Source organism: Mustela erminea, chromosome 12 (assembly GCF_009829155.1).
Source record: "Mustela erminea isolate mMusErm1 chromosome 12, mMusErm1.Pri, whole genome shotgun sequence".
NCBI lineage: Eukaryota > Metazoa > Chordata > Mammalia > Carnivora > Mustelidae > Mustela > Mustela erminea.
In genome coordinates this window covers 41,535,194-41,553,152 of record NC_045625.1, presented here as the reverse complement: position 1 = coordinate 41,553,152, position 17,959 = coordinate 41,535,194, and the positions used below count along the sequence as shown (strand labels likewise).

Here is a 17,959-nt window from a genome sequence, read left to right as displayed (position 1 = left end):
ACCTGCCCTAGGATTGAGGGTACTTCTTCAAGCTGGTGTCCCTTAAATATTTACTGTATACATATTCAATGCATGGTGGAGAAGGGAAGGTTTTTAGGAGGAAGAATAAGCAGGAGGCCCTCTAGGGACAATCAGTGTTTGATCCCTGTGTTGGACCTCCAAACAGTTGAGCTCTGAACTCAGCTGGAGAAAGGAAGTTTACTAGATCAGCCCCCACTGGAAGCCTAAATACTATACTCTGATGCTAGAAGATGGGGGACCAGGCATCAAAAAGCTCCTTCCAACTACACATACTCTTTCCCTGAGAGTTCTTAGAAATACACTTTTCTCTTGCATCATACATTCGTAGTGATGTTTAGTGCCCCCAACAGACTGTCGTCTGGCCTGCCCCTTGAGGGTGCTGGCAAGCCAATGCCTTGGACCCCGTTCATACAGGGGGGGAGGGGAGGCTCAGGACATAACTATGGCACTGAGGTCTGTATTAAGTCAAGACCCTCAAACTTGGGTTGCTGAATTACAACAGGTGTTACCTGTATTATCCAGCAGTGCTGAGGTTTGAAAATGACTGTATGTATCCTTTTTGTCACTAGTTTATGCCTTTGAAGAAGGCTGTGAGGAGACTATGAGGTTTTTTTATTTTGAATAAAAAAGTTTGTAATATAAGGGGAGTTTAGTAAATTGCAGGTTATATTTATTTCAATATTTCCAGTACCTAGAACAACACCTGAATTAAGAGATGTTCATGAAATGTTTGATATATGGGTGAAATTAAATTAGCTTAAATGTGGTAGTAACTTCTTTTCCTGTTTGGGTTGTTTTAGTATTTCTTTCAAGTTTAAATATCTTTGTTGAAATACCATGCTAAAGATAAAATTACATAGTAAATATGAAGTTTCTCTGTGACCTATAAACTGCTAAATAAATCTGAAATATTATTGTTGTTAGGGCCTTTAAACTTAGTGGAGGGGTCTGAACCAACTGATACAAGCAGAAATATGACTAGCAATTTACTTCCTTCTATATCAAATTGTTTAAGAAATCACTTAGGTGGGTACACAATTCAATCTTGCCTTGTTTTCATGAAATCTCATTCTGTTCGTTTTGACCATTGAATGAATGATTATGTAAATACAAGTCAGAGATTCAGAGACAGTTTAAAGGATGCATTTTAATTGACTGAAACTTTATGTCATAAGAAAAATACATTAATTGCTATTATTAAGTGATTTGCCATTTATTGAATACCTAAAAAATAAAAGATATTATTAAAGAGCACCTGCTTTACTCCAGGCATTTTGGTAGATATTCTCTTCTTATAAAACTGCATAAAGGAGACATTATTAAATCCATTCACCTAAAAAGGAAACTAAGCGAGGGAAATGTGCTAATTTAGTGCTGGGGTAAATCAGAGAACTCACCCCATTTTGAGAAGGTGGCTTCTAGGGATACTGGGTACCTCAGTCAGTTCAGTGTGTGACTCTTAATTTCGGCTCAGGTCATGATCTCAGGGTCCTGGAGCTCTGTGCTCAGCGGGGTGTCCACTTAAAGACTCTCTCTTCCTCTCCCATTGCCCTTCCTCCTGCTCGTGCACTCTATTTCTCTCTCAGATAAATAAATCTTTAAAAAAAGAGAGAGAGATGACTTTTACTCAGTCCCAACCAACTGGGGCAAGGAAGGATAATCCTAGATTTGCTATCACTTTTGACCTTTCAAGAAAAGTCAGAAACTGGGTTTTTTTTATGTGATATCTTCCAAATTTTCTAACATTGTCAATGAGTTCTTTTGAACAACAAAATCAACAATACCGAATAGTTGAGGACAACCCAACTGAAGGTCAGTTGGGTATAAATTCACTTTCCATAATATACTAGTATATATAGTATAATATTCCATAATATACTATGCTGAATCAACTGCTTCCTTTGCTTGATGATTTGTTTCTTGTGCTATCTGCCTGTGCTCCTCTGACTTAGGTAAAACCATACCAAGTTGGTATTTGAAACATTATCTCAGTAAAAACAAAACAACAACAACAACAAAAAAACTGGGTCTCTGTATTAATTAGATATTGTCACAAGAATGCTACACATCAAGCAACAACAAAATATTCATGTCACACAACAAAGAAGCATATATCTCTTGCCTAGGAGTTTGTGGATCGGTTGGTTTCTTAAAGGCTACACTTGAGACTGGCAAACTGGTTTCTACTTACATACCATTGGGCAAAAAAATCACATGGTTAAGCCCTAAGTCAAGGGGTAGAAAATTCATTCTTCAAGTGATAGGAAAGTGTATGGACACAGGGAGGAAAGGAGGTCTGGATTTGAGCATTCAGTCTACTGTAGTATACTTCCTTGATACTAGAAGTACTCACTGATTTGATCAAAAACATGTTAGGGTCATTCCCAAAAGTATTTACCAGATCATCTGGGATTTTTCTTTCTGTTACTCGATGACTAACACTTTTTGTATTATATTGATTCTCTCTTGATTTTCCCATTTCTCACTAATACTCCATAATCTTGTTATTTTTATTTTATGGTCTTTCTAAGAAAGCTGATTTAATTGCCCATCTTATATTTTATACAATACTTCTTACTGATTATAATGCTTGCTTTCCTTAAAAGCCCTAAAGTTCTAAATAATTAGCAAAACCAAAAAAAGCCATTAAATAATTTTACTGAATTAAAAATAGAAACATAGAACAAAGAAGTAAGAATTAATGTTGTACCATCACAGAAAAATATCTGTATATATTTAAATCACAGCTCTGCTGTGATTACTTATTTACTTGTTTTTCTGGTGTCTTATCAAAAAATTTTAATTATTCCATTTTGTATGGATTGAGTAAAATTAAAAATTAGTATACACTTAAGAATCATAAATGTAACAAAAGTGGCATTATGTATCTAAAACTTCAATAATGATTTTTTCTATTGACCAAAAATAGAATTGGTCAAATTGCCCACTCTAAAGGAATGGCCACCTGGAAATGGTTGGATATGGGCTTATACATGTATTTTCAAGAATGTTCACTGCATTTTTTTTTAAGATTTGATTTATTTATTTGACAGAGATCACAAGTAGGCAGAGAGGCAGGCAGAGAGAGAGAGGAAAGCAGGCACCCTGCTGAGCAGAGAGCCCCATGCAGGGCTTGATCCCAGAACCCTGAGATCATGACCTGAGCCGAAGGCAGAGGCTTTAACCCACAGAGCCACCTGGGCCCCCCTCACTGCATTTTTCAACACAGGAAAAAAAAATCTAAAAATCCAAAAATTCAGAAGTTTTAATGTGAATTTCATCATATACATACAATGTGAGGTCCCTTTGGAAAGTGTGCCATTTGAGAATACTAAATTAATGGGTAATGGGCATAATGTAGTTTGAAGAAGGAAAGCACATTTTGTACTCAAATTTTTTAGACTTTTGCAGGATTCATGGATTATACTGATTTTCTAATAAAAGCTACTAACTCTCTACCTAGAAAAATGTACTCACGTGCACAAATAACAAAGTGGCTTGCAACATGTGAGAGGTTTGAAATTCTAGAAGCCGTTTTTGGGATGCTGAGTAAATAAAACCTCATATACATTGTTACAACTTATATCTGTATCTATTTATTAAAAAAATTACACACATAAAAAATGTTCAGGGACTTCAGCAGCAATGTGGCCATAGGTTTCTCAAATAGACTTCTGCTACAAAGAAATGCTGAGTGATACCAAGTCTCTATGCACACATGCATAGAAACACACATCTGAGCTAGAGAGCTGCGCTCAATAGAAGAAAAAGGACAACTACAGGTGTAGAAACAAAGGGGGAAGCCAAATCCAGAAGAGGAATAATCATCGATATAATGACAGTCTGCTGAAGTTTCAGTGGAGGACCTATACTCTAGTCCTTGGTTTTTAATGCTTTTACAGAAAGAAGACGTGACCTCTAGCCTCAGCTAAGCAAGAGATACCAGCACAAAGGAGGTCTCCCTTGGCCAAGGATTCTGATGGAGTTTATTTCATTTTATTATTTTTATTCTAAATAATAAGGCAATTTTATGTATTTATTTATTTTTTTAATCTGGTCACTTAGGACTCATAGGTTCTGGAGTGTGACTAGGCATAAAATGCAAGTAAGGAAGTAAACTCTCTTCTGAAAGAATAGTCACCAGAATCTAAAAATAAACACTGCCAATAACATATTTTTCAACTGTCTGTGCCTAAGTATAGTGAGGAGACTTTAGAGTTGAGATAATCCAATTTTATATAATTCCTATTTTTTGTTAGAATTATAATCCCTACTATTTATTTATTTTTTATTTCTGCCTTCCTCCAAATAAATAAAAAATTCACAGATATTCATTGGTTAGGGATTCTTACTCCTTACACAGATAAACACTGTGTTTCTGCAAGGGAATATTTTAAGTATAGGCACAGTTGTATCCAAGTAATTTTCAGTATTTTCCAGTTAAGTTAAAAGCAAAAGTGAGGTCACTATTAAAAATTAGTTGCCACTCTACATCTAGTATAGCTGAGCAACAATGCATGAGTGAATCCTTCCCTTTACCCAAACCTGGTCATTTCAGAGAACCTTGAATAAGCAAATCATGCACAAGCAACAGAGGTAAACAGAGGGTATTTGCCTGGGTCACTGCAGCACTCACTGAGATTGCCTTAACTGGGGAGTATTTTCAGTGTGATCTAATTTAGTGAAAAACTGTTTTAAATAAAGCCTCTAAATCAAGATCTAGTCAAGATCCCACCAAGAAGCAATGAACTTGACAATTTGAATAGACTATGAACCACAGTACCAAGGCTGTAAGGCACTTGGTACTTTGTAACTTTTAGTGCAAAAATGGTGAATGGCTGGTAAAAATGTGCTAACTAGTATGATTTAGAAATCTGAGGTAACTTTAAAAATATGAGCAGTAATAGAAATACCTGGCTGATTCTTACAAGTGATTTAAAATCAGTCTTCTTACATTATAACCAATATAATACCATGGGTTCTGGAGTCAAACTGACTGAAGTTTAAATCCATTCTCCACTCTGAGTGAGTGCCAGTATAACTTTGAACAAATTACTTACTTCAGTCTCAGTTTCCTCATCTTTAAAAAGGAAGGAGCCATTCTCTTTGTCTTAGGGTAGTTTTGATGACTGAAAAAGGCAATGCACATAAAGGCCTTATTGCGGTGTTGGATATACAGTAATCAATAATGTGAGCTATCTTCAAATAGTTCTCTGAACCACTTTTATATGGATCACATCATTCTGCTTCCAGTCACTGCTAAAATGTTCCATGGTCTTTTTATGCATAACCACACACATTTCCAGGATGCCTGATGTGAGTAGGCAAAACTTCAGGAGATACCAGGACACTAGGACACATGTTTCTCAATAAGAAATGGCAATGATATCTACCACTCATTGAAGTAATTCATAGAACACAACAGCATGCCTCACATACATTAATCAATTCTTGTAACCTAATCATTATTTTCTTTTTTTTTTTAATAGATGATGAAAAAGAGGAATCCATTGAAGTTAATCACTGGCAGAGCCAGACTTCACATCGAGATGTCTCAGATAGTAAATTTCAGGCTGCCCACTTCCAACGGTGTCTCTGTTATGGGTTGAATTGTGTCCTCCTCCCATCTCCCTAAATTCACATGTTAAAATCCTAACCCCAGGTACTTAAGAATGTGAGCTTATTTGGCAAAAAGGTCATTGCAGATATAATTAGTTAAGACAAGATCATTCTGGATGAAATAAGTAGGGTCCCTAATCCAACAGAAACGATATCCTTTAAAAAAAGGGAAAATCTGGACATGGACACACATACAGGGAAAATTCTATGTGAAGTTGAAGAGAGAGATCAGGATGATGCAGCAGAAACCAATGAATGCCAAAGATGCCAGGAAACCACCAGAAACTGGGGAGGGACACAGGACACTTTCCCTCACTGACCTCAGAAGGAAATCAACCATGCTGACATCCTGATTTTTAACTTCTAGTCTCCCAAATTGTGCGATAACATATGTCCAATGTTGCAACCACCCAGTTTGTGGTACTGTTATATCAGCCCTAGCAAGCTAATACATTCTCCTTCAAATACACAGGTCTCTTCTCTTCTCTTTCCCTTTCATTAATGATTCCTGCTAACATTAAGAATACCAAATCATTTTGCTTATTCTTGAGGCCTTCCAAAAACTAATTTAACTTATTAGAAAAAAAAAAAGATCACGAAATTCCATAATTATGATAAACTAGGCTGCTCAGAACACCTGCCTTTGACAGACACAAAATACTGGATAAAGTAAACAAACGAACAAAAAATATCTTAGTTAATTGTAGAAGCGACAAATTAGGCAGCGATGAGAAAAAATTAAGTGAGCTGAAAACAGAACTGAGGGAATTACCTAGAATTCAGCTCAGAGGAACATTTAAGGATAACAGAAGTTAATACATGAAGGGTATGAAAAGAAGTCACAATATATGTACAATAGCAATTCTGTAAGAACAGAATAGAGAGATGAGGGGAGGGAGAACCACAGTCAAGATGCAAGTGAATGAAAATCCCACAATTGAAGACAGGAGTCCTGAAGCAGTGTAATGAGTGTCAAATAAAGAACAAAGTCATACCTAACATTTCATTTTTAAAAATTTCTTAAATGTGTGGTGCCTGAGTGGTACAGTCGGTTAGGCATCCAACTCTGTTTTGGCTCAAGCTGTTGATCAGGGTCCTGAGACAGAGCCCCGTGTTGGGCTCCATCCTCAGCACGGAGCTCTCTCCATCTACCTCTGCCTCTCCCCCGCACAAGTGCTCGCTCCTAAAATAATTTAAAAAAAAAAAAAAAACACTTCCTAAATGTAAAAGACAAACCCCCTAAAATTTCTAAATTTTAACTCTTTATATGGACAACAACCTTACAATCAACCACAATGGGGAAGAGAAGACAGAGGAAGAGTACATTTAAGGTGTTGAGAGCAATTCTCAGTCACGCTAGAACTGCATATCCAACTGGGCTTTCAATCAAGAGAGAGGGCAAAATAGACATTGTTAGTCAAAAGCAGTAAGGATTTACTAATCACAGATTCCCCCTGAAAGAAGTACTAATAGAATTTTTCAAGAAAACAAAATTTATCTTGAAAGAAAATGGAGAGTTTGAAATATAATAGTGAGCAAAGAAATTAATGAATGCATTGGCTATACAAAGCATTGATAGTAATGACTAAGTCTGAGGGCTTAAATTCAAATATGGACAAAAGATGGGAGCAGGGATTGCATTAAAAGATTTAAGGTCTTGGGGCGCCTGGGTGGCTCAGTGGTTTGGAATGCTGCCTTCGGCTCGGGTCATGATCTCAGGGTCCTGGGATCGAGCCCCGCATCGGGCTCTCTGCTCCGCAGGAAGCTTGCTTCTCTCTCTCTCTCTCTCTGCCTGCCTCTCTGCCTACTTGTGATCTCTGTCTGTCAAATAAATAAATAAAATCTTTAAAAAAAAAAAGATTTAAGGTCTTTGTATGTGGAAGAAGACAACAGAGATATTTATTAAGATCAGACAGGGTGAAGAAAGGTATTTTTTAGGACAATTAACCATTAAAACTAATATAAAGAATAAAAACAATGCATAACTTCAAATTAATATAGAAGAAGCAAAGAAAATAGGAAAACTTGACTAATAAAAAAGAGTGGGAAAATAATTAAAAGGAAGCAAAGAAAGCACAGGATTTAAAAAAAAGCATACTACAGAAAATATGGTAAAAATAATATATTCAAATATATTATTATTCTCAAAAATACAGGTGGATAAAACTTCCCTATTTAAAGCCAGAAATTTTCCAATTGTATTTTTTAAAGGTATAATATGCTTACAAGAAGACATAGCTAAATATAAAGTTTTTCTTAGTACGGTTAAAATTAAAGATATAAAAAAGAAGATATTCCAGATCATACAACTAAAAATGATTATGTAGCAATATTAAAATGAGGCACAATTGAGTTTCAGTAAAATATATTGATAAGGTGGGTTATTAAGAGTATGTAAGGTACACAATGGTGGACATTTTATTTCCTGCTGTATTGATCAATACAGCCTAAGGGTCTAGAATATGTCTTGGCACATAAGTGCTAAGAAATGTTTGTTGAGTGACTGTTTAGTGAATACTAACAAAAAAAAAAATATATCAGGGAGTTAGGACAATTCTGAGTCTGTATGTAATTGATGACTTAGCCTCAGAATGTAAAAGAGCACATATTATACGATTATGATTGCATACATGCACACACACACAGAGAATTTTAGAAAAAGAAAAAAGGGAAGAATTTGCAAGAAACTGTGAACCTTGTAAAGAAATCCTCACAACCACCTGTCAGACTTTGCCACCTGCTGGAGCTAGACAACGTGACTGCTAAATTACACGTACGGTGACTCTATCTGCTAACACTGTTGAACAGTATCATGCCTGCATTCTCATCTTTGTTTATTTAATAATGGCATGAGGTACATAGATAAATCAGTCATCTTGTTTAGCTGAGTCCCTGATGCTAAAAGGACAAGGTGATCTTCAAGTTCTGTTTTCAGTGTGATTACGTTGCTATCTCCCCCACATTCTTCAATAGCATCTGGTGAGCATGCAATGTGAATTGTTAATTCAACTTTAGCTATAAAATTAGTCCAGGTTCAGCAGAGAGCAGGGGAGCAGCTGGTAAACAGTAAGCGATCCCACAGGCTGCACTAGCTGATTTACTTCAACGGGATGCTTAACTCATTTTTTTCCTCATTGTTTTCTCTCAGTCAATAATGCTGCAAAATTTGGCCAGGGTTTCTAGACAGAAAGCTAGGGTGATAGTGTATGTGGCGGGAAGAGATTCCAATATGAAAGAAGAAGCACAGCAAAGGAAACAATCACCAAAACTAAAAAGCAAGATATGGAATAGAAGATATTTGCAAATAACATATCTCATAAAGGGTTAGTATCCAAATCTATAAAGAACTTATCAAACTCAACATCCAAAAGCATACAATGCAATTAAATAATAGAAGACATGAATAGACACTTTTCCAAAGAAGACATATAGATGGCTAACAGACATATGAAAAGATGCTCAACATCACTCATCACCAGGGAAACAGAAATCAAAACTATGATGAGATACAACCTCACACCTGTCAGAATGACTAAAATTAACACAAGAAACAACAAGTGCTGGCAAAGTTGCGGAGAAAGGGGAACCCTCCTGCAGTGTTGGTGGGAATGCAAACTGGCGCAGGCACTCTGGAAAACAGTATGGCAGTTTTTAACTAAAAAAGTTAAAAAAAGTTTTTAACTTTTCTCAAAAAGTTAAAAAGAGAGCTACCCTATGACCCAGCAACTGTACTATTAGGTATTCACCCCAAGGATACAAAAATACAGATTTGAATGTGTACATGTAGGTCAATGCTTAAAGCAGTGTTAACAATAGCCAAACTGTGGAGAGAACCCAAATGCCTGTCAACTGATGAAAGTATAAAGAAGATGTGATATCTATCACATCATATATATATATATATATATATATATATATATATATATATATTTGTTTGCCTAATGAAGAAATGATCTCAGTCACTAGAACTTAAGTAACAAAGACAGAGAGGTGCTATCATTAAACCACCAAGTGTATAGTTTAAAAATCAAGTTAAATCTATATTTGGGCAAGATGAGATATGTTTTGCTGCCACAAAGTGTTTCAGTGTGTGTGTTTCTTGTCACTGTAATGTCATAGACAGGAGTCTTGCCCAGGTGGACACCTATTTAACCTATTGAACTGAGCTCTGAATCCTCATTAAGTTTCATGGTTTTTTTTTTTTCCATGTTTCAGTTTAAAACTGCCTTTTATTCCTCTAATGGCTTTATTTCCCTAACCAAAGGGCCATGTCTACACCAGTAGACTTGTTAGAGTAAATTATCTGAACAGATTTCTGAAAGCATTCTAACAGGTTAAGTAGAAAGTGCTACGAGGTAATACCAAAATGAGAAAAAAGGAATAATAAAAACGTAGTTGCTAACAATGATGTAATGTAGTAGGAAGAAAATAAAACAACTCAAACTGTGCAGTATTTCCCAAAAGAAAGTCATTTAATTCCATTATCTAAGATAACATCCAGAATGTCTGCAAAGGAGGTTAGTGGTTAACTTACCTGAGAACCCTGGGAAGAACTCTGTGATCTTTTGAGACAGAGAACACCATGGCTGAACACTGAGATGAAAAACAAGCACTTCTCTCCAGGAGGAGGGAAACATTTTCTATCACAGGTTTCTATGCTTTGGTGAAATTAACAGGTCCTTATGAGGACGGTTTAATTAATCAGAAACTCAATTTTCAGAACAACATCCACCGGCAGAACAGATTCTCAGGAAAACATCACGAACAGAAAAACAAAGGCAATTTTTATATCGAGTTGACTTTCGGGATAGGGAAGAAAATTTCAGATGTTTTGTTATCCCACTTTCAAAACCATTATGAGGTCTGGGAGGCCATGTCCATCAATTATGCAAAAACCAAAGTAACAGCATTAGCGAAGCAACAGAAATGGTCTCACCTTTTTGAAACAAAATGTCCAAATATGCTCATGAAAACCAAAACTAACTGCATCTCCTTGGGGTACAGCATAAATCATCGCAGGGAGTAGACGACCAAGTTGAGATTGGAGAGAACATATCTAATGGGTTCTTATGGAAAACCAGTCCCAGAGCTGAATCTTGATTCCAGTTAAAAGTTAAAATTTCATGTACTCTAAAGTAAGAGTAATACTGGATATATATTTGTGGTTTGAGAGAGGCCCAGGGACCTGGGGTAGGCTCTTTTCAGAGACAAGAGAAAAGCTGAACAATATTATCGTGGCTGAAGACTGGTAACGGTTTAGTTTCATCTGGAAGCAGATGCCAAGACTGAGTCTGGGATGCAAAATGTTTACTAGGAATCAGCCTCTGGGAAAAGAAGGGTAAGAGCCAGGATTAGGCAAGGGAAGAAGTCGAACTGTAATGCTAAGAACAAGCCTCAGGCAAGGAACACTGGAGCAGATAGTGCCTGTGAGTTGTCTTGCAACAAGCTGAAAAGACCATTCCTGCCTCACGTAGTCGCCAGATACTGAAAGGGTAAGAAGGAGAGCAAGGTGTCCTTTCCAGCTGAGATAGGTCCTGAAGGACGTGGCAGCTGCAAGCCATCCACTGGGAGTCCCAGCCGCCGGACAGCAGGGACTTGCTTGAAGCAGATCTGGGCTGAGCATATTCCTATGTCTACCAGAAGCCTAACGAGAAAGTCGTCCTCCGAGCGATTTTTTTTTTTTTTTTTTTGTCATGGACATCCAGAAAATATCAGGACAAGGAAACCTAAGAATCAAATGTAAGGTTTTTACATTTTATTTTAATTTACATAGCTGATCCTCTCCCCCATCGTGACTGATTAGCCCCCAAAGAGTTCTCCTTAATGTAAGAATCATTTAAAGCACTTGTTGAGAATATAGGTAATAACCTGTGATCGTTCTCGATTCCGAGCCACGGGAGCAGCGAGGAGCTCGGAGACAAGCGTCTTTGCAGCTCATCAGGGCTGATGGGAGTGATAGGGTGCTGACACCGCACACTGGGAGAAAACATTCTGAAAGCTTCAGGAAGCTCTGCCACAGAGGAGGACCTTGTGCATCAGAGTCTGAGGGGGAAGAGCACTGTCCAGGAAAGGAGGGCAGAAGGGAGCAGGCCGAGAATGCCTGGTACAGGGCGCAGGTGCGCATGCACACGCGTGCCCATGCACACCCGTGCCCATGCACACACGTGCCCATGCACACGCACACACGCGCACATACACACACAACTTTTAAGAGTAAGCACCAGGAGAGAAGCAGGATTCAGGACAATTTTGGGAAAATGTGTCCTTTGCCAATGGTTTTGGTGTAGATGCTCTTCCGCAAAAGAGAAGAGACCCTTCTAACACACAAATAATGGGTCAGGTGATGTATTGATTACCCTGGGAAACGACAATTGGACATAAAGATGGAAGGCAAATATGAGACTTCAAAGTATCCGAGTTACCCAAGAGTCTTTAGCAGATTTAATAAGCCTCTAAATTTCCCACTTACAACTTGATCAGTCTAGTAAGTGTCTACTTAAACCCACGTTTTACTTAGCTCATCACCAAATTCTTATAAATCTCCTTTATATCTAAATGTAGAACGGTACAGCTCTGAAGCTGAGAGAAAGTTTTAAGGACCACTTGTTATCCTTCTTCCCATGTCTTTAAAAGATTTTATTCATTATTAAAAACACAGTTCTGGATTATCAAGCACTGGATCTCTTCATTTATGCCTTGTGAATAAATCTGACACATTTATGTAGAGCACTGAATAATTTAGAACTGAGGCCACTGGGGACTGAGCAACACTCATATTTGGAGTGCCTCAGAATTTTTATGGACTTTTTTTTTTCCTTAGACCCAGAAATGGTGACAAAAAATGTATTAACAAGAAAAGATATAGATGTATGAATAATGTCTCCTACTTTATTTTTCCGTATTTAATATAAGCCTACATGCTTTTTCTATAATGTTCTGCACACAAAGTATTAAACATGCTTGAACAATGCAGAACATTCATTTTAAATAAAATATATTTTTGTTTTCAATCACTAATGCAAAAGAGGTGTTGCTTCACTAATTTTGAATTAATCATTCATCTATTAGAATGTGGGGGTGGGAAAGAACACGGAAGGAGGGTGAGCTGCTTAAGTCTGATAGTATCTTGATTGTTTGTTAAATTATAAAAACAAATGATTATAAGCCGAACAAAAGAAATTTTAGTAACTGCTGATAATGGCATGATTTTGACAAGCTCATTTTGATCAAATGTAGTTGCCTGCTCTGTTATCTAGAAACTTCACAAATAAAAAAATAACCATATCTAGAAATCTTAGATCTAATACAGTGACAGCCCTCTTGAGTGACTTCTGCTCAGCTAGCACTGGGTTAACTAGGTCTCTGCACTGTTCTCTGTAAACCACACTGACTGATGTTACAGGTGCACCAGTCTGCTCTGAAGTTGACCACCTACTTAATATACTTATGCACTCGGCTCCATCAACAACACCTTCCACCAAGAGACAGTTGTGTTTGCCAAAGGACCTAGCAGGGGGCCTGTAGCAGACACTCCCACCTATGCTAGTATCTTTCTCTCTCTTCATAAATAATACAGAAGCTGTTAGAGCAAGGAGGAAAGTAGGAAACTGCATTATTATTATGGCATTAGAAATGTCACAGGGTAGTATACGGGAACATGGTGAATATAAAAATATCACAGTATATAAGAACAGAGACACATACTATTTTATATATATTAACTATAAGAAGAAAACACAACAGAGAATACTGAAAATATAACATTGAGATTGCTGCTGTTTTTGAAATGTAAGGAGACTATAGATGATTATCTAATCTCAATGTCCTCACTTGCCCAGTTATAAAAACAGATCCAGAAGGGTTATTAATAGCTACAGATTACTTACTTTGGATCAGGAACTGTGTTGATTATTTTATATATATTTTTTTATGTCATTCCCAAAACAATCCTAAGAGAATTATTATTTGCATATGAAAATTATTTTCTGCATTTTATAGATAAGCAAGGGAGTCTTGCTGAAGTTATTCAATTATTAGCTGCAGAGATTAAAATCAATTCTGTCTTACCCCTAAACTCACTTTTTCTGCCTGATGTCAGATTGTATAAAGGGGCCAATAAAGATTTTAATTGAATTGAGGGGAGGCAGACAAGGTAGTGATTCATTTACGTTAACTTTAATTAAGAGAGGGAGTTCCAGTGATAAACCCAATGACTTCAGGGGCCAGGCAGGAGACCTAAATATGTGAAGAAGTAATGGTTATTGCAGTGCATTGTGGGTTTCTCACCTCACCTAAAGGCATTCCTGTTCAATTAAAAAAAAATGGACGGGCCCAATAAAACATATCTGCCAGAGGGTTACCAATTTACAACTTCTGAAAGGAAGCAAAAGTAAGAGATCTGCAAAAATAAATCTGGAAAACACTTCAGGGTTGGGATGGAGGCAGTATATGCTGAAGGCACACAGTAATAAGCTGAAGTAAGAAAATCAGGGGGTTGGCTGGTTTAACCATATCAAAGAACTATCTACTCATCATCTGTAGGGAGGGTAGAGTGTGCAGGGAAGGTGAAGGGAGAGCAGAAAAGGAAAGAAGGTTTTGGGGGTCTTAAATACCACCCTAAGTACTTGAACTCTATCATAATGAGAGAGAGATACACTTAGAGATGTGCCCCAAACTCTCCTACTCTGTGCTAGGTACACTTATTATACATCAAGTCTTTGTAAGAATCTTTACACTTGTCAGGCTGGTTAACTGGGATTTATCAAAGATAAATAACTTTCCCAGGGTCACTAGGTAAAATGTGGGAGAACCAAATTTCAGATTGAGTCTGTCTGATTTTAAAAAGAATCCATAAAACACTGCCACATGGTTTTCTATAGGAAATGCCAGTTCTGGACATCAACATGAGGACTTTTGTAATTGGTCAGGGGTAAAGCAGAGAAATCCTCAGTTAAGAAGGTGATTATAGGACCAAAAAGATGTATTTGATCAAAAATAATATAAATTACAATAACTAAATAGTTACTGACATGTACTTACAATCACCATTATGCTAAATACTTTTCACATATTAGCTCTTTTTATCCTTATAAGAAACCTATGTAATAAGTACTATAATTAACATCATTCTCATTTTACAGATAAGAAAACTGAGGCACTAAACTCTTAAAGTTTAAGCAGATATAAATGTGAAAGATGAAATTTTAATCCATCAAATTGAACCAATTTGTTCTTAACCAAAAGTAAAATACAGTGTTCAATTAAGGGAAATGTGAAAAGGAAAAAGGTCTTCAGAACCATTAGTTTTCATTTGACATAAATATGACTTCAGTAGATAAGTTCAGTTAAGCAGGCAGAACGATAATGAAGTCAAATCTCCATGAGCAAACTCTCAAGGACTTTTATCTTCACCCTAAGTTGCATTTAGATTCATACAATCTAATCTCCACCAAGGATAATACAACTTCAGGAAAAATTGGGGAAAACTGGTGGAGCAGACTGAACCAATCAAATAATTCCAAGTGAAGCCTTTCTAGGAAAAGACAGATAAGTACTGTGATCTTTAGATACTAAACATGCCCTCAATTTCTCTACATACTCCACCACTTGTTAGCAGGACCTGGAGGGAAGTGGTAAACTAGATTTCGATTAATTTAGCAAAAAATCAAGAGTTTCCCTTCTCTAATTGCTTTATGAATAAAGTGCAAAGCAGGCATATATCTCTTCTTTATCCTTCCTTTTCTTTCTTCCTCTTTCACGAGTTTTGGTAGATAAAGTTACAGAAACATTTATATGTGGAGAAGTTTAGTAACATCATTTAATAAAAATAATTTTAGAAGAGATCATGTATTCCATTCCACAACTCTGATATAAATTTCAAAACCAGAGTTTCAACAATGGAGAAAAAAAAGACAAGAGCTAGAGATAACAACTTTCCTCTTAATGGAAACACAAAATTACCACTTTCAAACTAAGCCATATAAACAACTCTGGTTTCTTTAAGAAAGGATGAGGAGCCTTTTATTTTTAAAGGAACATATATTATTTTATTTACTATAAGTGACAAATGGAATTTAAGAAGACAAAATGAGAAGATAAGAGCCTGCCATTAAATAGACAAATGGTTGTAAGAAATGAAATATACTAGCAACTAGAATTTATATAGCTTTTGTTTCAAGTTAGAATATGGAATATTACTCATAATAATCAGGCAAGGGGAGGAAACTGAGCTTAGTAAATAGAAAACAAGTTTAAAAAACTGATAAGAACAAAATGGTGAGTAAAAGAAGCTAAAAGTCAATGGCTCTACCTATACTGCCTTTGAAGAAAATTGGGGGAAGAGAGACAATGCATTTCTAAGTAGTTAAATAAATTTGAGTCAAGAACTTTGTATTAATATGTTATAGTTCTTTTGGTTACCAGTAACAAAATCAGACTTTGGCCACTTTAAGCCAAATAGGAAATTTATTAAACAAAGGTAGGTTATATTGTAGAATACAATAGCCACTCAAGCAAATCATAGGAAAAGAAGGCAACTGGATACCACACAGGTTCTCACTAGAGATGTTAGTAAAATTTTCCTTTAAATAATCATGATAAATTTGTCAGAGTTTCAAAACTCCAAGCCTCCTCATCCGTCAAATCTGAATTTTACATTTGAGTTAGGTGTCTATCTTGTCATTAGCCAGGTTTGGGTAGAGGACTGCCATGCAGAACAGATATGAATACTGGTGTCTACTCTTATTTGCAAGGAAATTTCTAAAACAAGATTTTGGACCGGTGATTCTTCCTACAGTGAATCACTTATTAACTTAATATAAATAAGTAAACAAATAAATAATTTCTGAACATTACACTGGATTTCTGATTCAAGAATAATATTTGCAATACTAAGATACAGGGTGAAAAATATGTATTATAGCAAACTAACTACCTGAGGGAATTGCTAAAAAATGTAGACATGGAAGAAGATGGCATAGTAGGAGTATCCTGAGGTCACCTTGTGCTACAGACACACCAAGACAACAACTACACTTATGTGACTAACTCAGAAAATGACCAGAAGACTGGCAGAACAGATCCTCCACAGTCAGTCATAGAGAGAAGGCACATCAAAAAGAGTAGGGGTGGAGGTACAGTGGAAAACCAAACCCACAATGTGACTTGCCACAAATGGGAGGAACAGCACAAGCACAGAGGAGCAAAGGGATCAGATTCCATACTGGAGACCCCTAAGCCCAGGGACTTGTACTGCAAAGACAAGTCCCATAATATCTGGCCTTGCAAACAGTGGAACTTAACTTTGGGACAGCAGAAAGGCTGTAAGGAAGAGCCTCCAAACTCTACAAAGAGCCAACAAGCTAAATAACTCAGCACAAGACACAGCACAGAACTGGCAGTTTGAAAGGCATCTGGGGCATATATATATAAAGATTTATTGACTAATCTTAGAATGATGTTGGAGGGGCAGGAATCTGCAGAACATTTCTCTAGAAACAAATGCCTGGAGGCTGTCATTTTCCTTGCCCTCTCCCAGCCTAGATAGCCAGATGCTTGTGGGAGCCAGTGCTAACACCATTTCTCTACTTTGATAGTACTACATGCCCTGACCCAGCATTCACCTGAAGACCTTCCTCACCCAACCTACAATGGTAGACATCCCTCCCAAGTGGCTTTAGCCCTGCCACAGTTGTCAGGCAGCATCAACCAGCAGGACTAGCACTACTCCAAAATGACTCCTCTGATGGTAATCTTTTTTTTAAAAATTTTTTATTTTTGAAATTTCTTTTCAGTGTACCAGAATTCATTGTTCATGCACCACACCCAGTGCTCCATGCAATACGTGCCCTCCATAAATACCCACCACCAGGCTCACCCACCTTCTCACCCCTACCCCTTCAAAACCCTCAGATTGTTTTTCAGAGTCCATGGTCTCTCATGGTTTATCTCCCCCTCCAATTTCCCTCAACTCCCTTCTCCTCTCCATCTCCCCATGTCCTCTGTGTTATTTCTTATGCTCCACAAATAAGTAAAACCATATGATAATTGACTCTCTCTGCTTGACTTATTTCACTCAGCATAATCTCTTCCAGTCCCATCCATGTTGATACAAAAGTTGGGTATTCATCTTTTCTGATGGAGGCACAGTGTATATGGACCACATCTTCCTTCTCCATTCGTCCATTGAAGGGCACTCTGATGGTAATATTGACACACATAAACACATTTGAGTTCCTGTAGCCAGGACTCTTAGCTGGCTGTGTAGGGAACAAGCTCTGTGCTTCAGTGTGCCTGTAGCTGTGATTGAGACTCATTGCAG

At 37.0% G+C, this 17,959-nt stretch overlaps 1 protein-coding gene across 6 annotated transcripts in view; it reads right to left on the bottom strand.

Moving 5' to 3' along the window:
• LINGO2 (leucine rich repeat and Ig domain containing 2) overlaps positions 1-17,959 on the bottom strand; it is a 1,169,724-nt gene that overhangs the window by 566,930 nt on the left and 584,835 nt on the right. Inside the window, exon 1 of one of the 6 annotated variants that reach the window (XM_032307285.1) lies at positions 1,419-1,488. The exons of the other annotated variants lie outside the window; for them this stretch is intronic. The gene's annotated coding sequence lies outside the window, so the exon portion shown is untranslated. Of the gene's footprint in view, positions 1-1,418; positions 1,489-17,959 lie in introns of those variants that run through there. 6 annotated transcript variants of the gene reach the window in all.